Source organism: Hibiscus syriacus, unplaced genomic scaffold (genome assembly GCF_006381635.1).
Source record: "Hibiscus syriacus cultivar Baekdansim isolate YM2019G1 unplaced genomic scaffold, ASM638163v2 tig00112443_pilon, whole genome shotgun sequence".
Classification (NCBI taxonomy): domain Eukaryota; kingdom Viridiplantae; phylum Streptophyta; class Magnoliopsida; order Malvales; family Malvaceae; genus Hibiscus; species Hibiscus syriacus.
The window spans coordinates 1,064,707-1,089,729 of record NW_024063332.1 but is presented as its reverse complement, the minus strand read 5'-3'; the positions used below and the strand labels follow the sequence as shown (position 1 = coordinate 1,089,729).

Sequence of the window (25,023 nt, the reverse complement as noted above, 5' to 3'; positions counted from 1 at the left end):
GGTTTCCTTTTGGGTCTGGGCCGGTTCTGGTTGGGCCTTTGATTTGGGCTTGTAATTAATAATAAATAATAATTTAATAATAATAATAATAAATAATAATAATAATAAAAATAATAATAAATATAAATATAAAAATCAAATGTAAAAAACTAGTGTCTTCAATCAGTACGCCTTTCCGGTTTCTATCAGTACGCCTTTCCTGTTTTTGTGTGTTTACTCTTGTACCTCTACACATTATGTTTCTATGGATAGACATTGTTACCCATCTGGTGTTATCTAGTGGTGACTTTTTTGCTGTCTTTTTTTAACCTCAATATGTTTTCACGGGCAATTGGCCTATTGATTGGAATGGAAGATGTTCCTCTGGAAAAACAATCTGATTATCTCTCTTCATTGCTCATTCCTCTTTGTCAACAGGTTTTGATCTGTACTGTGAAATCTTTAACTGTTTAGCACAGTCTTCTCTCGTGGTCAGCTGTCAGCAAGTTAGTTGTTTTGTACATTTTTCTAGCTGCGTTTTACTCATATGGTTTATGTCTCAGGTTGAGGCAACACTAATGAATTCAAAAGTGTTGAATCTAGAAGAATCTACTGTACGAATTGCTAATATCCAGCAAATAATTGTGGCAATTAATGCTCTAAGCAAGGTTACCCATTCATCTGTTGACCTTCCAATATGCTTCTTGATGAAGCGATTGTCCTTAAATATGTTTGCCTTTCATAAAAATCTTCTGTTGCATATTGTTTACTACCACGCTGAAATTTTTAATGTGCTACTGGAGTAGAAGTTTCTCTTAAAATTCTTGGATTTCATTTTATAACAATAAATTATGGTACAACCATTTGCTTTAGCATATAGCTCATTATCTTTTAATTTAGGGTTGCTCTTATTTGAAAAACTATGAAGGTCTGAGATTTTGTTTCTCGAGTCACCTTTTTGCTTGTCTACATAGAAACAGTCTTACTTGTTATTAGGGTCCCATTTTTAACCGTTAACTTTAGCTTTGATCATTAGCTCATTCTCATAATTTTATTCATTATCCAGGGTTTCAGTGAGCGCCTTGTAACTTCTAGTCGTCCTGCAATTGGTCACATGTTTAAGCAGGTTAGTTTCAAAGATAATGATTTTACTTGTACTTTAGCTGCATCTCTTTCTATAGTCAAAGGTTGAGAAATTTCCATATATTGTATCTTCCTCCAGTTGTTCTTAACTGATTTTTTGTTGCTTGTATGCTTTAGATTACTAATGTGGATGTTCTTGAATGAAATAGTGCCATTGTCTTTTTATTTATTTATCAAATTTTGCTTTTTTTTCTCATCCAGACATTGGATGTTCTTCTCCAAATTCTTGTTGTATTTCCAGAGGTGGAGCCTTTGCGGACTAAGGTAGTAACTTAGTGCTGAATATTGAATTAACTAGGTTTTGTTCAGTCTAAAACATTATCTAAAGCTAATCTCTTTGGTGTTTAGGTTCTATCATTCGTACACCGTATGGTGTACACCTTAGGAGCATCTGTGTTTCCTTATCTTCCAAAGGCATTGGAGCAACTACCCGCGGAAAGTGAGGTAAAGAACAGTAAAAGTTTAAACATAACCTGTTTAAAGTTTAAATCCTCTAGATAAGATCACTTAGAGATAGCTTCCACCTTGATGATACATGAAAAGATTGTTTTTTGGAACTAAATTTGGAATATTTCAGTTGCAATTTTTTTATTTGTTTCTGGATTGTGTTCTTTTGCAGCCAAAAGAAATGGTTGGTTTCCTCTTACTGCTCAATCAACTTATGTGCAAATTCGGCACCTTGGTCCGTGACATATTGGAAGAAGTGTTGCTGGTAGGGTATTTAGTGTCATCCAAAGGGTTGCTAATTCTTCAGGACCTGAAACCAATACAGAGGTAGATAACTATCGGTAGTCCGTTTTTCTGAACTTCCGTTAAATTCTTTGGGTCCTTCGCCAAAATCTGACTTGTCTTTGTAGTGTGAAATTAAACATTTTCTTTCCTAGAATTTTATGATATTATCATCTGTTGCATTCATTGTATTCCTGGCTAAAATGTTGGTTGTATTGAGTTCTTATGCAATTAGTAATTTTTTAACTTCCAGTTCGACTGTGAAACATTGCAACACCATTTCTGTGTTTGTTGAACATTTTTTTTTTCTTTTTTAGGAATTTCGGGAACTGCGAGAACTTCAAAAGACATTATATACTTTTCTTCACGTGATAGCCACACATGATCTCTCTTCCGTTTTCCTTTCCCCCAGAAGCCGGGACTACTTGAATTCAATTACGCAGTTGCTATTACATACATCTTGCCACCATAAGGATATAACTACAAGAAAGGTACGAGTTAATAGCTTTGTTTTTTTATTCATTACTGAATCTTTCGGACATTTTGAAGTTATTCTGTAATCAGGAACCGGATCTAACTTTCTGTTATTGCCGTCTGTGAAATAGGCTTGTGTACAGATATTTGTCAAATTAATTAAAGACTGGTGTGCCAGTTCTTCTGGTGAAGAAAAGGTTTGTTTCCCTTCTAAATGTCAGTACTCACCTTTGTTGTGTGGATTTCATGATATGCTTATGGCTCTAACCGATTAAATATTTTTTAGGTACCTGGTTTCAAAAGTTTTATGATCGATACCTTTGCCACAAACTGTTGTTTGCACAGTGTGCTTGACAAATCTTTCGAGTTTGGTGACGCAAATACTGTAAGGAAAACCTTTTTTTTAATTGATTTGATTTGTTTTGTTTGTGATTTTGCATTAGTTGGTGTTATGCACGATGTCATTTACGTACATGAATAACCTTTGTTAAATTTAGTTTGTGTTTGTTTTAGTAGTTTTGATTGGCATATATTGTCGAGAAAGCTTAAACCCGAAGAAAATGACATGTAGTTCTGTGTTATAGCATATTTTGTAAATGAGTATTTTGGAAATGATTATAGCATGGTAGGTTAACATGATTTGAGGGAGTCTTCTTATGCTGGTTCGTTACACCTTTGCATCGACATGCTTTTCTCAGATGGTTTGGTGCATGGATGATTTGAAACTGTAAAAACTGCATTAGAGTTTGGTTGGCGTGCAAGTGAATTAACAATAGTTCTGAAAGCAGAAAATTGATTACCTTCTCTCTCTACATTGCTCGTGAACAGAAGTTTTTGTTTTGCATGCTGAAATAGACAATATTGTCTACGTATACATATATGCAGGTGATTTATGCGTATTTCTTAAAACTGACTCGTTATTTCGGCTATGTTTACAGCTCATTTTATTCGGAGAAATTGTGTTGTCTCAGAAGGTTATGTATGAGAAGTTTGGGGATGATTTTCTTGTTCATTTTGTATCGAAAGCATTTCCATCTGCTCACTGCCCGCAAAATCTAGCGGAACAGTCTTGCCAAAAGTTGAAGGTACCACTCTTTATAAACCGTCTAAATTTTATTTTTCATGCATAAATTTTCCAGTTACCGCTCCTATTCTGATCAGTTTCTCTTAACCGTCCTTGTTACAACTGGGTTTGGACTGTTAGATTTGTCTGGAAATTAAGTTGACAAGTTAGAAATTTCATCTTGGTTGGTGGCCAAACTTTGAACATGTGAATTTCATATTTGGTGGTTAACTTGTACACATTGGAAAATTCTTTGGTAGGTGGCCAAACATTGAACATATTGTTCTTGAAACTCAACTATAAATAGGCCTAAGTATTTCCATTAGATATCATCCTAAAAACAAGTTCTCTCTTCCTCTTGTATTCTCCATTCTCCCACTTTGAGAATTCCAAAGAATTCCATTTGTTGTAATATTGGCGATATAGTGAAGTTATCATCCGGTGTGGTGCCCGAGGAGTAGACGATATTCTCGTCGAACCTCGTAAATTTGGTGTGTTCTCTCCTTTATTGTTTTTTATTCGGTTCTTTTCCATTGTGTTTCAATATTTAATAGTTTGACAGGTTTATCCGCTGTGCAACCTTTGGTGGTTTTAATCTTGACATTTTAGGTCAATTTTAAAACTACGTTCGTGTGGGAAATAACCCGTTGTCCCCAACAATTGGTATCAGAGCTTCGGTTGAGGTTATCCTAATGGTTCCTTTACTGAAAAGATACAGTTCGTGATATTGAATATTGTTCGTTAGAATTAAAATACCAAAATACGGATCAGTTGAGACATCAAGCTCTTCATCTGGACCGGTGAGGAGGGTGATGTCAAATGCAAATTTCTCGGTGGAGTTGTTCGATGGATCCAGTCATTTTGGCATGTGACAAGGCTAGGTGTTAGACGCTTTATTCCAACAAGGTCTAGACATCGCCATTGAGGAAGAAAAGCCCGAATATATGGAGGAGAAAGAATAGGGAACAATCAATCGTTTGGCGTGCAACACGATTCGATCTTGTCTTTCCAGGGAGCAAAAGTATGGCTACAAGAACGAGACTTCTGCAAGTAAGATGTGGAAAGCTTTGGAGGAAAAATTCCTGAAGAAAAGCTCTCAGAATCGTCTCCACATGAAGAAAAGATTGTTTAGATTTGATTATCAACCAGACACCAGTATGAATGAACACATCACTGCGTTCAATGAGCTAGTGGAAGACTTATTGGACATGGATAAAACCTTCAAAGATGAAGATTTGGCTTTGATGTTGTTGTCATCTCTTCCAGATGAATTTGAGCACCTTGAGACAACGTTACTTCATGGTAAGGATAATGTTACCTTTAAAGATGTAACTGCTGCTTTGTATAGTTATGAACTCAGGAAGAAAACCAAGAAGGAGAGCAAGTACGAAGCAGCAGAGGCCATGGTGGCAAGAGGTCGCTCGAAAAGTCAAAAGCCAAAGTGGAGAGGGAGATCAAAGTCGAAGTCCAGACTGGGAAAAGATGAATATGCCTTTTGTCATGAGAAAGGCCATTGGAAGAAAGATTGTCCGAAGCTGAAGAAGAAAGGAAAAGCTGCTCCAGATGCATGTGTTGCAGAGCATGATGCACATGACTCTGACATATCATTGGTTGCTTCATCAACAACATTCCATTCCGATGAGTGGATATTAGATTCAGGTTGCACCTATCATATGTCCCCTAATCGGGAGTGGTTCTCCGATTTAGTAGAACTAAATGCATGAGTTGTTTATATGGGCAATGACAATGCATGTAAAACTGTTGGGATAGGTTCAATTCGATTGAAGAATCAAGATGGATCAACCAGAGTTCTGACAGATGTCCGATACGTGCCCAGTTTGAAGAAAAATCTCATCTCGTTGGGAGCCTTAGAATCCAAAGGCTCAGTAGTCACTATGAGAGATGGAGTTTTAAAAGTCACATATAGCGCACTTGTGATAATGAAGGACATCAGGAAAAATAATTTGTATTACTACCAAGGTAGTACAATTATTGGAGCAGTTGCAGCAGCTTCCGAAGGTGATGATTTGGACGCAACCCAGTTGTGGCATATGCGGTTGGGACATGCTGGAGAGAAATCCTTGCAAATTCTGGCAAAGAAAGGATTGTTGAAAGGTGCAAAGGCTTGCAAATTGAACTTTTGCGAGCATTGTGTTCTGGGAAAGCAGAAGAGAGTGAAGTTTGGCACCACTATACATAATACAAAAGGTATTGTAGATTATATTCACTCATTCACTCAGATGTATGGGGTCCTTCAAAGACATCGTCTTTGGGAGGAAACCATTATTTTGTAACTTTTGTAGATGACTTTTTCAGAAGAGTTTGGGTGTATCCGATGAAGTCTAAAGATGAAGTGCTTCAAATTTTCCTGAAATGGAAAAATATGATCGAGAACCAGACTGGTAGAAAGATCAAACGTCTTAGGATGGACAATGGAGGAGAATATAAAAGTGACTCATTCTTTGACGTTTGCCATGAGTATGGTATTGTTCGACACTTCACTATTAGACATACACCACAACAGAATGGGGTGGCAGAGCGTATGAATCGAACACTATTGGAGAAAGTTCGATGTATGTTGTCTAATGCTGGGTTAGGCAAGGCATTTTGGGCTGAGGCTGTGACATATGCTGGCCATCTCATTAATCATCTGCCGTCATCAGCGATAAGAGGAAAAACACCATTGGAGGTATGGTATGGAAAACTTGCTACTGATTATGATTCCTTACATGTATTTGGATCCACTGCTTATATCATGTGAAGGAATCCAAGCTTGATCTGAGAGCAAAGAAGGCTCTCTTTATGGGAATCACCTATGGAGTGAAAGGATTCCACCTTTGGTGTTTAGACACCAAGAAGATAATTTGTAGCAGAGATGTTACCTTTGATGAATATGCCCTAGTAAAGAAGGTAACAAGTGAAGCTGTCCAGACAAGTAGTACTCCGCAGCAGGTGGAGCATACTCCAAAACAGGTGGAGTTTCAACAGATGATGATCCCAGAAGTTGATGCAGTTGATTCTTCAACTTCAATAGAATAATCAGAAGATGAAGAGGTTCAAACCCAAGAACCATTGGAGACACCAGAAACACTTGCAGTTACAAGGCCAAGGAGAGAAATTCGTAGACCTGCTCGATTTGTTGATATGGTGGCCTATACTCTTCCAGTTGTTGATGATGATATCCCTATCACTTACCAAGAAGCAATACAAAGCTTGGAAAGTGATAAGTGGAAAAGTGCCATGGATGAAGAAATGCAATCTCTCCAAAAGAACGACACTTGGAAACTGGCACAATTACCGAAAGGTAAAAGAGCCATTGGATGCAAGTGGGTATTTGTAAAGAAAGATGGATCTCATAACAAGAAAGATGCTCGCTACAAGGCACGGTTGGTAGCTAAAGGCTACGCTCAAAAGGAGGGAATCGACTACAATGAAGTATTTTCCCCTGTTGTGAAGCATTCCTCCATTAGAATATTGTTGGCCTTGGTAGCACAGTTGAATTTGGAGCTAGCTCAACTTGATGTAAAGACGGCTTTCTTGCACGGTGATTTAGAAGAGGAGATCTATATGAAACAGCCAGGAGGATACAAAGATGGTGGTTGTGAGAAATGGGTTTGTAAGCTGAACAAATCGCTATATGGATTGAAGCAATCTCCGAGGTAGTGGTACAAGCGATTTGATAGCTTTATGAGGAGGCAAAAGTATACTAGAAGCAAATATGATCATTGTGTGTATTTGCAAAAGCTCAAAGATGGATCTTTCATTTATCTTCTCTTGTACGTTGACGATATGTTGATCGCTTCGAAGAGTCAAAATGAGATAGACAAATTAAAGGCTCAGTTGAATCAAGAGTTTGAGATGAAAGATCTAGGTGAGGCCAAGAAGATTCTTGGTATGGAGATAAGCAGAGATAGACAGAGAGGGAAGCTTTGTTTAACACAGAAGCAGTATCTGAGAAAGGTATTACAATGTTTTGGCATGAATGAAAATACCAAACATGTAAGTATCCCATTGGTTTCTCATTTGAAACTTAGTTCTCAATTATCTCCTAAAACTAACGAAGAACGAGTGTATATGGCAAAAGTTCCATATGCTAATGCAGTTGGGAGCTTGATGTATGCAATGGTGTGTACGCGTCCTGACATTTCACAAGCAGTTGGAGTTGTGAGCAGGTACATGCATGATCCTGAAGAAGGACATTGGCAAGCTGTGAAATGGATTCTACGGTATCTCCAACAAACCGTGGATGTTGGTTTAGTTTTTGAACAGGATGAAGCACTTGGTCAGTGTATGGTTGGATATGATGATTCTGATTATGCTGGTGATTTGGATAAGCGTCGATCAACTACTGGGTATTTGTTTACTCTTGCTAAAGCCCCAGTAAGTTGGAAGTCTACATTGCAATCTACGGTGGCCTTGTCTACTACAGAGGCAGAATACATGGCAGTTTCAGAGGCTGTAAAGGAAGCAATTTGGCTTAACGGGTTGATGGAAGACTTGGGAGTTGTTTAAAGTCACATTAGTCTCTATTGTGACAGTCAGAGCGCTATTCACTTAGCGAAAAATCAAGTCTACCATTCAAGGACTAAGCATATCGACGTGAGGTATCACTTTGTGCGGGAGATCTTTGAAGAATGAAAGATTCTACTTCAGAAAATTGCGACATCAGAAAATCCTGCAGATATGATGACCAAGGTGGTAACAATAATAAAGTTCAATCATTGTTTGAACTTGATTAACATCCTGAAAGTATGAACACCTTCGGGTGTGTGGCGCTTGTGAGCGCAATTAGAGACACTACAAATTTGGGGAGTTGAAGAAGTTGAGTAGGCTTGGTAATTTCAAGCCAAGGTGGAGATTTGTTAGATTTGTCTAGAAATTAAGTTGACAAGTTGGAAATTTCATCTTGGTTGGTGGCCAAACTTTGAACATGTGAATTTCATATTTGGTGGCTAACTTGTACACATTGGAAAATTCTTTTGTAGGTGGCCAAACTTTGAACATATTGTTCTTGAAACTCAACTATAAATAGGCCTAAGTATTTCCATTAGATATCATCCCAAAAACAAGTTCTCTCTTCCTCTTGTATTCTTCATTCTCCCACTTTGAGAATTCCAAAGAATTCCATTTGTTGTAATATTGGCGATATAGTGAAGTTATCATCCGGTGTGGTGCCCGAGGAGTAGACGATATTCTCGTCGAACCTCGTAAATTTGGTGTGTTCTCTCCTTTATTGTTTTTTATTCGGTTCTTTTCCATTGTGTTTCAATATTCAATAGTTTGACAGATTTATCCGCTGTGCAACCTTTGGTGGTTTTAATCTTGACATTTTAGGTCAATTTTAAAATTACGTTCGTGTGGGAAATAATCCGTTTTCCCCAACATGGACCTCATATACGCGTGTCCGTAATGTGTTATGGAACCTGTAATTACAGCAGGATGTGTTATTCCAACTGTTGTATTACAATCTTAAACAGCACGAATACACCGCACTGAACATTCTCGACGGTTTGAATTCGCAGGATAATGACATGAAGGCACTGAGATCGTTTTACCAGTCACTTATGGAACATTTACGACGGCAACAGAACGGAAGCCTTGTTTTCAGATAGCAGCGGCCGAAATGGTTATTTCATGGACATGTTTTGCCGGCTACTGTTAATGAGTTAAATTTGGAGGCTTCTTAATGTAAATATCAAATGTGTTGGGGGAAGAGGTTTTCCTTTTGACATTATTTTAATACAGTTTTGTTATATTCATTGTTTTGTTTTCTGGGGGCAAAGTTTGTGATCATAAATTCAATTCAGTGATGAGGAGATGTTGATGTGACAGAATAATGATCAGAAACTTAGATTTACAGTATCAATTTTGCCAACAAACTATTTTTTATTTGTTGTTAAGATCATTTTTAATTTTGATTATTTATCTTATTGGAGACTTTACCTGCGCCCTTTGCTTGCATTATTGGGTAAATGGCTCCACGCCATGACGAACAAAACGTTTGCTTTATGTTGCTCCTCCCAACCTTTCGCTCTAATGGATTTGGAAAATGGCTATTTCCTTGCCAGATTTCAGAACGACGCCGATTATGATAAGGTCTTGGCCGAGAGTTCGTGGATTATTTACAGCCAATACCCAACAGTCTAACCGTGGTCCAGAAGTTTTAGCACATCTCAAGAATACCCCACCACCGTCATGGCATGGATCTGGTTTCCGTTTGCCGGAATTCATGTTTAAACGTACAATTCCTACGAAAATTGGTTCTCTTGTTGGCACGGTCACGAAGCTGGATTTCATAAAGGATACTTGTAACCGAAAGAAATTTGCGAGGGTCACGGTCTATATCGATCTCAAACAACCCCTTATTTCACGTGTGATGATCGGTGACAAAATCCAAACATTTACTGCTTATATGTTTTTACTGTGGAAGATTCGGACACCTAAAGGAGGCGTGCCCCTTCTCTAAAGAACCCGAAACGTTAGCGCCCAAGGAGGCCATACTTATGGAAACCTTCTTACCTTCTCCCAAGTGCACGACTAAAAACTCTGATGCGACGAATACTCAAACTGCCGTGTCCCCGGAGGAAGCTCCATACGGCCCATGGATGGTCGTTGAACATCGACGGCGTCGGAACACAACCGGAAAGGAAAAGCAGTCGACTGTTAAGGAAACAAACAACCTTGTATCCCGTTTTGCTCCACTAGCCGTTGCACCAAACCAGAAAGGAAAGAATCCGGTAATAATAGAAGGTAATTTCGGAGAGGAAATCGTGGCAGCATCAACCAAATCCCTTTCCAAAAATATTAAGATTCACACGAATCCATCGGCTGCCTCAACGTCCAAAAATCATGGGATCAATTCGGTCCCAAATCAGGGCATTATTAACGTGGACAGCTTGGTCCAAAGCTCCCAAGCGGTAAACACACAGCTGACGTTGACCAAGCCAACTCCCAAACCTAACCACAACTATCGGGTGGGACCCAGAGCCTCATCTCCGGCTAAATTACATAACTGACATCGTTTGTTTTTAATTTTACTTTTCTAACACCGTTCGACCAATATTTCCAAAACTAGCACCCTTTCTGCTGAATTGGCAAAGGCGCGTCCCCGGGGACGCGCTTTACCCGTGTTTTCGCTGAGTTGGATGCCACGTGTGAAAGGCGCGTCCCCGGGGACGCGCCTTTGCCATATCAGCAGACACGTGTGGAAGGCGCATCCCCGGGGACGCGCCTTCCATTAAATGTCATAAATGCCCCCATCCGTTTTTCCTAACTACCCCTCCTCCTCCCCTATATAAACCCCCTCAACCCTCACTCATTCTTCACACCAAAATCATCTTCTCCTCTCTTATATAACTCAAATTCTCCAACTATTTGAGTTTTAAAATTGTTATTAGTGGTAAGAAATTTATTTTTATGTTAGTATTTTTTAAATAGTTATTATTTTTTATATTAATATATTTATGTAATATTATTTTTTTATTAAAATAATATTTATATAATTATTATTTATTTAGAATTATTAATTTTTTTGCTAATTATATTGTTTTGTCTACAGTTATAATGGAAAACGAAATGCTGTTGCGATTGGATATTGATCATATCTCCAGACATTTTAGCGATATGGTAATATTTTTTATAATTAATGTTAATATTTAAATTTATTTTTATTTTAAAGTTATTATGAATTTATATTAATTTTTACTTTTTATAATATATATTATTTAGGATGCTGATCGTATTTTAGAAACTTTTATTAAAAATCCACGTATACCGACACCGGAACGTATTTTGCCATATTTGGCTTCTGCTGGGTTCGGGTATATTGCAACAATTATAGGCGGTTGCAAACTCGAACCTGTCCTAATTTCTGCACTGATTGAGAGGTGGAGGCCCGAGACACACACTTTTCACCTTCCATGTGGAGAGGCAACAATTACATTGGAGGATGTCTCTATGCATCTGGGGCTTCCCGTCGACGGAAATATGATGTGTGGTATGGCGGATGGTGATTGGCAATCAATGTGCATTGATTATCTTGGAGCTGCTCCGCCAGAGTTTAATGGAGGTAGAATAGCTTTATCTTGGTTAAAAGCTAATTTTGAGGTTTTAAATGAAAATGCTTCAGAGGATCAAGCAAAGGCATGTGCTCGGGCATATATTCTACGAATAATTGGAGGAATATTGATGCCCGACAAATCTCGCAACCAGGTGCATTGTATGTGGTTGCGGCATCTGATCGATTTTGATGAAGCTGGAAGATATAGTTGGGGTGCTGCAGTTTTGGCATTTCTCTTTAGAGAAATGTGTCGAGCGACGAATTATAAGAAAACTGCTATCGGTGGATGTCTTCTGCTTCTACAATCATGGGCGTGGTTCCGCATGCCTTTCTTATGCCCGATCGTGAATGAACCATACGTATTCCCCTTATTGTTGAGGTAATTTTCGAACTAAATTTGATTTAAATATTTTCAATTAAATAGGGTGATATTTAGTTTATATTATATTTCATAGGTGGTCGATGAAAAGAAAGGACCATAAAAGTATACCTACTGGGTTAGAGGAAATTCGTTTACTTATTGATACGAAAGCTGGGTCTGAGGTATGTTTTTAAATTTGTTTAATTATTAATATTTTAATTTAAAATATTAGATATAATTAGAATATTTTATTTATTTGAATTGTATATTTATATTTCAGTTTCAGTGGATACCTTATGCGAGCGATGAAGTGAAAGCTTGCATCCCACCCCACCTTAGTGGGTCATTAGAGGTATGGATATCGGTTATACCTCTTATATGTTATGCTATTATTGAGTGGCATCCAGTTGATCGCGTGCTCCGTCAGTATGGTTGTACGCAATATATTCCTGGAGCTCCTAGAAATTTAGACGACGTGCATAACATAGATAGACGGGGAAAGAAATATGTTAACTGGGTGGTGAGACACAGAGATTGGATTGCGCTTTGGGAGAACCGATATACACTGTTGGCCCATCGACAATATTACGCTGAAACTGGCCATATGGTTACGGATAACTATATGGACTGGTTTAATGAAAATGGGAAGCCGTTTCTACTTTCGGCGGAAGTACGAGGGGTTAACATTCCTAGGCGCCGAGAAAGACGTCAACCGTCTCAATATCATCGTCCCCCGACGCGTGGACGGAGAGAAGGCGCTACCGGTTCTGCATCAGTCCCACCACAACATCCTTATTCGTCGATGCCGCAGGGGTACATGCCCAGCCCTCCACTTCATATGCCAAGCCCACCAGTTTATATGCCATCTCCGCAGGGTTACATTCCGAGCCCGCAGGTTACATTCCTAGCCCGCCAGGTTACATGCCTAGCCCGCCAGGTTACATGCCTAGCCCGCAGGGTTTTATACCATATGGAGGTGCATATACGACTATGTTTAATGATCCAGCATATGCTTCATATGCATCTTATTTGGCTGGTGGTGCTTCTCCGCAGACACCTCAATCTTCATCTGGATCACATACATCGATGCCAATGTTTCCACAGTTTCCACAGTTCCCGGGGAGCGGTGGGATTGTTACTAGCACTCCTCCAGGGTCGTTATTTTATACAGGCCCTTCAGCCCCTTCAGCGTCATCTACACCAAATGAAGAAAATGCTGCTGATGATGATAGTGAAGATGAGGAGACTGAAGAACAAGTTCCACGAAGAAATCCTCTACGAAATAGGCAACCACCACCATGTGGAACTCATTCGAGAAGACGACATCGGTGATCCAGTTATATTAATGTTATTAAATAATTAAATTTCAGAATTTTATGTAATTTGGTTATGTTATTTAAATGTTTCATGGTTGTTACATACATATTTTTTAATGTTATTTTTTATTCACATTTAACATTAAATGTTTGATAAATGTTTTAAAATACAAATTATATTATTCGAAATTTAAAATAAAAATAAAAATAATATTATTCAAATTTAAATTTAAAATATAAATTATAGTATTCGAAATTTAACATTAAATTTCAACTTAATATTCCAATTGTATTCGAAATTAAAAGTTATATTCCAATTATAGTTCACAATACTTAAATTGAAATTAAATTTATCCATACATATGATTTTATCATTAACATATATTAAAACGTATACATTAAAATCAACTTATGTTGAGTTCATCGATCGACGTAATCAACCAAGAGGGGGGTGAATTGGCAATTTATTCAATGTCACATTTCAATGCTCATTCCATACAATTTCAATGTCACAATCAACTTATCACTTCACATTTATTCAATTTATCCATAACATTTTATCTAATTTATTCAAACTTCACATAATGTTTTAATTTAAGTTATTCTTAACTTGTTGAACTTTCAAAGAAGTTAAATTTAAGTTATTCCCCGAGGGACATGAGTGACATAATAGGGCAATGATAATATTCTCTGACGAAATAATGGAAGGCGCGCCCCCGGGAACGCGCCTTCATGTGAATAGTGAAATAATAGGTACTGATATATCTAGTGTCCCCGAGGGACATGAGTGACATAATAGGGCAATGATAATATTCTCTGACGAAATAATGGAAGGCGCGCCCCCGGGAACGCGCCTTCATGTGAATAGTGAAATAATAGGTACTGATATATCTAGTGTCCCCGAGGGACATGAGTGACATAATAGGGCAATGATAATATTCTCTGACGAAATAATGGAAGGCGCGCCCCCGGGAACGCGCCTTCATGTGAATAGTGAAATAATAGGTACTGATATATCTAGTGTCCCTGAGGGACATGAGTGACATAATAGGGCAATGATAATATTCTTTGACGAAATAATGGAAGGCGCGCCCCCGGGAACGCGCCTTCATGTGAATAGTGAAATAATAGGTACTGATATATCTAGTGTCCCCGAGGGACATGAATGACATAATAGGGCAATGATAATATTCTCTGACGAAATAATGGAAGGCGCGCCCCCGGGAACGCGCCTTCATGTGAATAGTGAACCGATTATAGACACTATTATATGCAACGTATTATAAACTTTCAAAACAAACTTCAGTTCACAATCTTTCAAATTCTCAAATTCCCAAACTCTAAATTCTCAAATTCTCTGAAAATGAGTCGTCTTTCTGCTGTTGTTTTGTATGATGGAGAAATTAAGGAAGCTGAAGAGGGGGTTATTTTTGAGTCAGATCATTATATCCCCTTAACCTTGAAGAGAAACATCACAATTGAGGAGTTAATCACAAAATTTCGTTAAAGATTCGTGTAGCAGGCCAGAGAAGACTATCTTCACTTCAATACAGATTTCCTACTGAACTTTTTCCGCTCACGTATACATCATTTCAGCTTTCAAACGATGATGATGTTTCTATGATGGTTGATGCTCATATGGGGAGTTCACAATCTCTTATTGAAATGTATGCCACTTTTATTGAGGTTCGTGTAACTCGTGGTCTCTCATATTCCTCTCACTTTGGCATTGCATATCAAACTGATCAAGTTGATAGCCCGACACAACTTATCTGTAATGATTTCACATCATTAATGGCGGATCCAACGCCATATACCATGCCATCAAGTTCAATAGGAAGGCATTCATCTGCAACTGCTTATGATCTCAACCCACGTGGCTTCACCAATAATCCATATGGCAACATCTCTTCTACTTCAAGGGGCAGACATTCATCTGCCAATGTTTTCGACTTACATATGGAAATGCCAACGAGACGACAGTCTATTCACATCCCACATGATACAATGGCCTCAAGTTCAAGGGGAGGACACGCAAGCGGGAACTTATTTGACCTCAACATTGGATTATCGGAGGAACCCTCATCTCCACCAGAAGAACCTCTTCGGGAGCCAGGTGCAGATGGTGCTGAAACGGGATTATTCGTTGAACCTGACTCACCACAGTTTAACGTACATTCTGATGATGACGAGGATGACGTTCCGATAAATACAACACCAGCTGAACTTCCTGCACATATGTATGAGGCTGATTATGATGCAATGTATGAGCCTGAATTTCCAGATCTTCCTGATGTTGGCAACTATGGACTTCAATCATCAGTCAATGACGGTAATTTACATATTGGAATGGAGTTCGCATCGAAGGAGGAAGCAATGATGGCAATAAAGAGTTACAATATTCGTAACTCAGTTCAGTCCCGAGTTGATCGATCTAACACGGAGAAATATGTCTGCTACTGCGTCCAACGTCACAACGGATGTCAATGGATGGTCCGTGTATCAAAGAGGAAGAGGAAGAACAACTTATGGGAACTAACCAGATACAACGGTCCTCATACATGTTGTGCAACAGGTATAAACCAGGATCATCCCAACTTGGACTCCAACATTATTTGTCAAGCAATCATGCCCATTGTGAAGCAAAGCTCTCATATAGCTGTTGCAGTGTTGATTTCTGCTATACAGTCACAATATGGGTACACTGTCTCATATAAAAAAGCGTGGTTGGCAAAACAGAATGCCATTTGCAAACTTCATGGCGAATGGGATTCCTCTTACAACGAGCTGCCAGTTGGTTTCATGTTGTGCAAAGACTTAATCCCGGGACAATTGTTGAGTTCGAAACTCAACATCATTACGTGAATGATCGAATGGTTCGCGATCGCTGCCAATTTTACCGAGTCTTTTGGACTTACCCTCAGTGTATTAATGCAGTCAAGTACTGTAAACCAATTGTCCAAATTGATGGTACTTTCTTGTATGGGAAATACAAGCAAGTTTTATTATTGGCTGTGGTCCAAGATGGAAACCGCAATATTCTTCCTGTTGCGTTTGCCCTCGTTCAAGGAGAAGACACTGAGTCTTGGGCTTTTTTCCTTAAAAATTTACGTTTACATGTTGTCACTAGGGAACGACTATGCATTATTTCAGACCGAGGAGCCGGGATAAAAGCAGCAATGGACTCTTTGGGTACAATGTATAGACCTCCACATGTTCAACATCGTTATTGTGTCCGTCATATTGCTGCAAACTATTACGGAAAATACAAGAAGAACGATGAACGTCAGTTAGTCGTGCGGATGGGTATGTTACTTTTTCCCAATTTTTCTATCAATTTCTTATTACTTATTTATACTTCATATTAACTATTACATATTCCTAATGGCTTAGGTTACGAACTCTTACCTCAAAGGTTTGAGTCGATGCTACAAGAGCTGTTTGGCAAAAATAAGAAGGGGTGCGAGTACATTATGGACATCAGCAAAGAAATGTGGACAAATGCATATGACGGGGGTATCGCTATGGTCATATGACAACAAACTTGGCTGAAGCAATAAATTCAACCTTAAAGGGGGCGCGTCATTTACCAGTCACGGCGTTGGTCAAAACGACTTATTTTTGTTTGGGTCAACTCTTTGCAAAACTCGGTGGACAAGCTCTTACTTGGATGCAAAACGGACATATTTACCACCCAAGACTAGTAGCCGATTTACAGAAAAAAGTGGCTACATCAAATGGGATGTTAGTTACAAATTTTTCTCGCACCCGTGAATTGTTTCGTGTAACCGAAATGCCACGTCCGCTGCAAGGGATTGAAGCTAACTCTTTCAGAGTTAATCTGCAAGAGAGGTGGTGCGATTGTGGTTTCTTTCAAGCACTCAAATATCCATTCTCTCATGTCATTGCTGCTTGCTCACATTCGCATTTGGACTACAAAAATTATGTTGATCCCGTATACCAACTTTCACAAGTTTTCAAGGTATATGAATTTGAGTTTCCACCCATAGGAAACGAAAGAGACCCAAATGAGATTCAAACTTGGCTTACAATTGTACCAGATCCATTGCTATTGAGGGACTCAGGTCGTCCAAAATCTACTAGAATACATTGTGATATGGATATTCGGGAGAAGTCAACAGAACAAAACGATGTGGGCATTGTAGAAACATCGGGCACAATAGAAAAAATGTCCAGCTCTGTTATCATCATATAACCGTTAACTCTTATGTAATTAAAGTTTTTAAATGAATGTTTTTATTTCTAATAATTTAATGTTATTGCATTTATATAATTTGTCAATGTATGTACACCTAAATAATTTTTTTTAACTTTTAAATACATAAATATATTTAATATATTTATTTAATATAATATTTAATATTATTAGTTATAATTTTTTTTAAAATATAATAATAATTCCACCTTCTAAGTAGAGAAAAATATTAAATTAAACAAATTAAAAGTTATTAAAAAATTTATGTATACGATGACACATTTCATGTTCTGATTAGAGGATTAAATTTATTAAATTAAATTTTCAATAAGACTAATTTTATAAATATGTAAGTCTTGAAGATTAAATATGTAATTATACTAATTTATTAACTTATGCATCAATATTTTCGTTAAATATTGATATGAGATGACTATATTGATTGATAACATTTAAATAATTAACTGATAAAATTAATAGATCGATAATCAAAATCAAAAATACTCGAAACTTGATAATTCTTACATTATAATCGAAACATTTTACATAATATATTATTAATTTATATAATAATAAAAATAAACTATTTATTATATAATAAAATACGTGTCTGCTGAGTTGGCAAAGGCGCGTCCCCGGGGACGCGCCTTTCACACGTGGCATCCAACTCAGCGAAAAACACGGGTAAAGCGCGCCCCCGGGGACGCGCCTTTGCCAACTCAGCAGAAAGGGTGCTAGTTCTGGAAATATTGGTCAAACGGTGTCAGAAAAGTAAAATTATAATCAAACGGTGTCAGTTATGTAAAAACCCCCATCTCCTATTCCAGACGTGCGATATGAACAGCTGCAAGCGAATTACGTCCAAAATTCCATGCCAAATGCAGTGGGACCCACATCCTCGTCTCCTATTCCGGCCGTGCGGTATGAACAATTGCAAGCGAATTACATTCAAAATTCCATGCCAAATACAATGTGACCCACGACCTCATCTCCTATTCCCGCTGTGAACATGCTTTCGCTGCCGAAAACCCCCTTTTGCTCCTATACTCGCCCATTTTCGTACTTATTTAATATTATATTATATTATATTTTTTATATTTTAGTTTAAATAGATATTAGTATTTAAATTAGTATTTAAAATATTATTTTATTTTATCTTTGTTTTAGGTATTTTAGTTTAAATAGTTTTAAATATTTTAATTAGGATAAAATATATTATTTTAGAAATTATCTTTTTAGGAATTTGAATGATATAAATACACTCTCAGGGTAAGCCTAGAAACAGACTCACATATGAGAATTAAAACTCTTTTTTCTCTCTAGACTTTTATCTATTTTTCGCATACCTCTTTATTTTCTTTTAAATCTTGTTTTCAACAATTATGCTAAGCATGACCATGCTTAGCTAATTTTCTTATAAGCGAAAGACTAAAGTGAATGTTAAATTCCAAACGTGAGAATTGTAAGGTACTTAAATCGCTTCGAAATTTTCACTCTGTTTTCTGAGCTTACTTTTCAAATAAAAACGATTTCAATATTGATCTAGATGTTGTTATGGTTAACGTTTTAAGAAGGATTTAGTTATTGAAGCATATTCGACTTTCCGAGGACACTCTTAGCAAAATTGTTTGCTAAGAGGAAACTGAGATCGGAACCAGTTATTGTCGAAACAACATAATCCGAGTCGACATCAAACAATTGACCTTGTAAGCCGACGAGAATTTTGAAGTAAAAATCTGTTTTGATTATCCGAGTATTTTGAGGCAAAGTTGAAGGCTGAGGTTGCTTTCACTATAAGTTTCTCTTTAGATTATTTATTTAATTATTTTCTTTCTTTTTTTTATCTTTTATTTTAAAAACAACTTTTAAAAATTCTTTTTAATCTTTACTACTATTGTTTATTATTTTATTATATTTCCCTTTTTTATCTTATTTTGTTTTATCTTTATTTTCTCATTTTTTATTTTATTTTATTTTTATTTTCTCTTTTAATATTTTTTTATATTTTTTTATATTTTTTTTTTGAAATTTAATATTTTCTTCATTAATTTTATTTTTTCTTTTAGCATTTTTATAACATTTTTTATTTTAATATTTCCTTCTTTGATTTATTTTTTTAAATTTTATTTTATTTGATATTTCTTTTATTTTATAATTTAACGTTTTCAACTTTTTAGAGGTAATTTCAATCAATCAAAGGTAAGTAATTCGAATCGAGTCTTTAAATTTTAATTTTAATTTTCGTAATTAAGACAACCGACAAATTAAATGGTACCAAAAGAGAAGTTCAAGGATGCTAATCCTTCCTTGACTGTAACCGACTCCCGAATCTGACATATTTATCGTAAAACGCAAATCATGTAAGATGGCATCCGATCAACCAAATTTTTTACGAAAAAATAAATGATCGGTGATGACTCTAACGTTCTCATTCAAGTCAAAGCCTAATTCCGGGCCCACCCAAAAGACGGCCGCGACAGCTTGACGACTCTGCTGGGGACAAGTAAGTGAGTCACACCAAAATTAATTTCAGGTTATCATTTTAAGCGAAAATAACAAGTTTAAATTTTAATTTATTAATTCGATTCTTATTATTTATCTTTGATTATTTTTTTCAAATAAATAGTTGTACTGACATTTTTTCAATGATTTCAAATTTTTAAAATTTTCATCTCTGGCTCTATACCTGAGCTCCAAAACTTTCTTAAGTGGAGGGGAAAGCGACGCCTTCGTGGGAATTTATTCTCCGTATAGGCCTAGCAAGTAACCTTCGGGATTCATATAACTTATCTCTTCGAGTGAAATTATTCTCCGTGTAAACATAAGGGAATGTATCCTCTCGAGTTTAACTTGGTCCACTTAAGCTTGTAATGAGCTTAGGACTGAGGATCTGGCAAGCCCAAGGGGCACCAACAAAGAGAACTCGGGTACCTTCTTTAGAACCTAAACCGGGAGACTACAGGGAATTAGAGCCCACCTCGAAATCCCATTTCAAAACCTAGGATGTCTTGAATTATTTCATGCTTTACTTTCTGTTCAAAGCATGCAAACTAGAAAGATATGTGGTTAAGACTTGCTCAAAATTAATATGTGGGATAGAGATCATGTCTAGATAGGAATAATAAGCATGTGGGGTAGGACTTTTTATTTTCATTATTATTTTGTTTATTATCTTTATCTCACTAACTTTTTTTCTCTCATTTCATTTTTGTTTTGTTTTATTTTATATTTTATCATTTACATCATTCAAAAGAGGTGTTGATCTACAAAATGTTTTTGTTAAACATAAATAGTTTGCATTAATGGAAAAAAGGGTTGTAATGGAAGAGGTGAAAAACACAGAGGTACGACTATGGTCCGAAAAGACTCGGAAAGAAAAGGGAGACAGTCTGCAAGGAAATTATGTGTCAGATTTGGTTGATTAGGCTTCTGTCAGCCTAAAGCAGAATGATGTTCAAGAACTACGAAGCATTTGGGACAGTTGGAAAAAATGACCAGAAAGAGAGGTTCTGCCAACGGCATGGTAATATTGCACTTCACACTATGTCAAGATAGATGAGCCCCTAATTCGAGCGCTATTATAATTCTAGAATCTAGGATACAGTTGCTTCACAGTTAACCCACAATTGAAGAATATATTGCTTTGCTACATTGCGAATGACTCAGAATGGACCGGGATTTACACCAAGAACATCAAAAGTCAATGGGTTGGCAAAGGTTGCAGAGACATATGAGAAAAATGTTACTGACATGGAGAGCCTCTTCAAAGACAACAAGAACAAGATGGAAAAACGATAGCTGAAATTGGAGGTTGTTGTTGACAAATTCAAGAAACAAACAAATGAACTTTAGATAGTTCCTATTGATGAAGGGCTCCAATTGCATTTCTGTTAGGGAACAGACTCAGCAGAAAGTGAAAGCCAGAGATGCAGTCATTTAAGACTTCCTGGAACAAGTACAAAAAGCAACTCGATACTTGCACGGTTTAGCTAGAGAATTCGGAGTGGTTCGACAGGGTATTCAACTGGTGACAGACGAATGCAGAAGACTAGTCAACCTGTTAGAAGCTATTAGGGGTCTAGAAAACTTAGTCATAATGTATCTTTAGAGGGTTTTTGTCTCTTAAGAATAAAACACTTTTGTCTCAATAAGGATTATTTATAATAGCAGACACATTTTTAGATCAGTGCCTCTAATTCTCATGCATCATGCATTATTTTCATACCTTGCATTTAATTTTTTTTATTTTACATGAACATTAACTAACAAAAAAGTTAACAACAGAATAGGAAGGGAATTTAGAAAAACCGAGAGAGAAGATTGGTCAGATTAAATGGGAGTGAATTTCAATGGGAACCCGTGGTTTTTCCACCTCTTTGTGAAACATTTAAATCTTGTGGTTAAGAGTTTGGGACGACTTCCCAGATGAATATTAGCATGGCCCCTGCGCAAGGATGACATGCACAAATCGAGAAATGGTCCAATTTTTTTTCGCCACTAGATTGGGGAGTATTAATTTTCAATATCTTTGTTTTTAAATTCGACATACGTGTTGGGACAAAACAGATTAAGTGAGGGGGAAAGATAAGCATGTCATCAAATTTTTCCTTGACTTGTTTGATTGTTTGAAATTGAGTTATTCTGATATTGATGTGTTGGGATCATTGGTTGCTAGTCTTGAACTTCACTTTATACACTTGCTTCCTTTTGGATTGTGATCATGTTTTGTTCGAATTTAATTTGCATGATTGGTGATTGGAATAGCTGGTGAAGTTTTTTGTTGAGTATTGATATTTCATGCTTTAGTCGATAGAAATGAACTTGACTCAGTGCATATAAAATTTTATTGTGAGATTTGAGCCTAACGAGCATATATTTTCTTTCTTGTTCATTGTTTGACTTGAGTGTGCAGGACTAATTAGGATTTTCTAGAACTTGTAATCACAATGCATATCGACACAACATATTGAATGTAATGTTTTAATGTGATAGGGGCACTTGGGATAAACCCATTTTTCCCAAAAGCCTACCCATTTACATATCCACTAGTGAACCACATTTGAGCCTATTTTCCTTTCTTTGTTTTACACCTCAATTAAACCCGAAGCCTTTCTTTTTATTTTTCCTCTCTTTTCACACCCTTACCGAGACTTGAGATCTTGTATCACTCTTGTTCCACGAAAAAAAGAAAAAGAAAAAAATCATTGTTTTGAAAAAAAAAACAAGTTGTTCACTGTTTCGAACAGCAGGAAAAAAGGACCATTCGTTCGAAAAAAGGGAAGGGAAAATTGATCGTTTCAATTGTTTTTCATCTATTCTTTTTCCTTGTTTCATTGCACTTCATGTTAATTCGTGGATTGTTCTCAATTATTTCAGTATCTTGTTTCGGTATTTTAAACCTTTATTTTCGGCATTTTCCCTACCCTAACCTAAGCCCCGTTAAACCTTGTTTAAAGACCCCTTGATTATTGTATTATATTCATTTTTCGTAGTAGAGACTTGATTGGATTCCAAGTCTATGGTAATGTTTTGGTTAGTTTCGGTTTGAGCGATTTCATTCACCCCAAACACAATTGAGCAGATATGTGTAAATCTTTGTGAGGTATGGAGTCATGTTTAATTGAAATTGGAAATTAATTGGGATGTCTTGCTTACTTTAAAATTTCTTAGTTGTGTCTTTGCTTGATTGTAATTTGTAATCGGCAAATGTCATGGACTTAGTTCGATTGGAAGTTTGAGGAATAAAATGAAATTGAATATGACAACTTATGATTTTAATATGTTAGTTGAGGAATGCTTGAGGACAAGCATTGAATAAGTGAGGGGGAATTTGATAAGTGCTTAATTTAGTTAATATTTTGCTTTTAAATTTCTCCTTAATCATTGGTTTTTATGGCTTATTTGTTCGTTTTAATTTATTTTCTGTGCAGGACGTCATATTATGGAAATTGAACTAAAAGAAAGGTATTCTACAATTTTTTTATTGTTTGGTCACAGCTTAAGATATGGGCACGACTCTGGGCATGACACGGTTTGGCGTGGCAGTTTCTAGAAGATATTCGGAAGCCGATCAAGGATTATGCACCATACCTGATATAACTGAAATACTACCTCACTTGGCTTTCTCGCAAAGAGAGTCACCCCGAAGAACATCTCACATGACTTTCTCGTGAAAGGGAGTCATCCAAAGATAATCTCACCTGTTTAGACCCGCGAAGGGGAACCACCTAAAGAATATATCACATGACTTTCCCGTGAAGGGGTGTCATCCAAAGATCATCTCACCTGGTTCATACCTGCGAAGGGGAACCACCTAAAGAATATACCACTTGGCTTTCCTGTGAAGGGGAGTCATCTAAAGAATTATGACCGGCTTAGACCCGCGAAGGGGAGCCATTCTTCACTTAGAGGAACTGTTCACAGCATAGCTCAAGGCGATAAGGGTTATATGTCAAAAAAAACTTTCAAGTTCGATTCCATTCAGCTCGAAGGCATATCAACCGCATGGTAGCAACGAGGAACTATTTTCCGGTTAAAGTTTAAATCGAGGTCTTTAAGTCAAGAAGAATGCCTAGGTTGGCTGCGATTTAGCAACAATGAACTATCTCCCAGCCGAATTTACAGCATAGCTCAAGGCGAGAAGGGTTATCTGTCAACAAAACTTTCGAGTTCGATTCCATTCAGCTCGATGACATATCAACCGCATGGTAGCAACGATGAACTACTTTTCGGTTGAAGTTTAAACTGAGATCTTTAAGTCAAGAAGAAGACCTATGTTGGCTGTGATTTAGCAACAAGAAACTATCTCCCAGCCAAATTTACAATATAACTCAAGGCGAGATGACCTATATGTCAATAAAAGCCTTCAAGTTCGATTTCATTCAGCTCGAGAGCATATCAACCATATGGTAGCATCAAGGAACTACTTTCCGGCTGAATTTTCAAACCGAGGTCTTTAAACTAAGAAGAAGATCAAGGTTGACTACGATTTGGCAACAAGAAGCCACATTCCGATTCAAATTCCAATTTCACGAAGAAGGATATCATTTCAAGACTGACCCAACTTCGCGACGGAGAAGTCACCCACAACTATCGAACGAAAATTTGTGTCCTTTATATTTGTCCTATTTTTCGTTACACAAAAAATGACAAAGAATGGCAGTTGTAGATACCCATTTTCGTCCGGGGCTTATTTAATATTATATTTTTTCTTTGTATTTTAGTTTAAATAAATGTTAGTATTTCATTTAGGATTTATGATATTATTTTAAATATTATTTTATTTTATATTTGTTTTAGGAATTTTAGTTTAAATAGTTTTAAGTGTTTTAATTAGGATAAAAAATATTATTTTAGGAATTACTTTTAGCTTGTTTTTAGGAATTTGAAAAGCTATAAATACCCTCTCAAGGTAAGCATAGAAACAGACTCACATCTGGGAATAAAATATTATTTTTCTCTCTATCTTTCTCTCCATTTTTCGCATACTTCTTTATTTTCTTTTAAATTTCGTTTTCAACAATTATGTTAAGTATGACTTTGGTCATGCTTAGTTAATTTTCTTGTAAGCCAAAGGCTAAAGCGAATGCTCAATTTCAAACGTGAGAATTATAAGACACCTAAAACGCTTCGGAATTTTCACTCTATTTTTTGAGCTTACTTTTCAAATCAAAACGATTTCAA

The 25,023-nt window shown here is 36.8% G+C and overlaps 1 pseudogene; it reads left to right on the top strand.

Annotated features, from left to right (window-relative positions):
- Positions 1–21,762: 21,762 nt before the first annotated feature.
- On the top strand, positions 21,763–21,830 carry LOC120179723 (annotated as a pseudogene).
- The last annotated feature ends 3,193 nt before the right edge of the window (positions 21,831–25,023 follow it).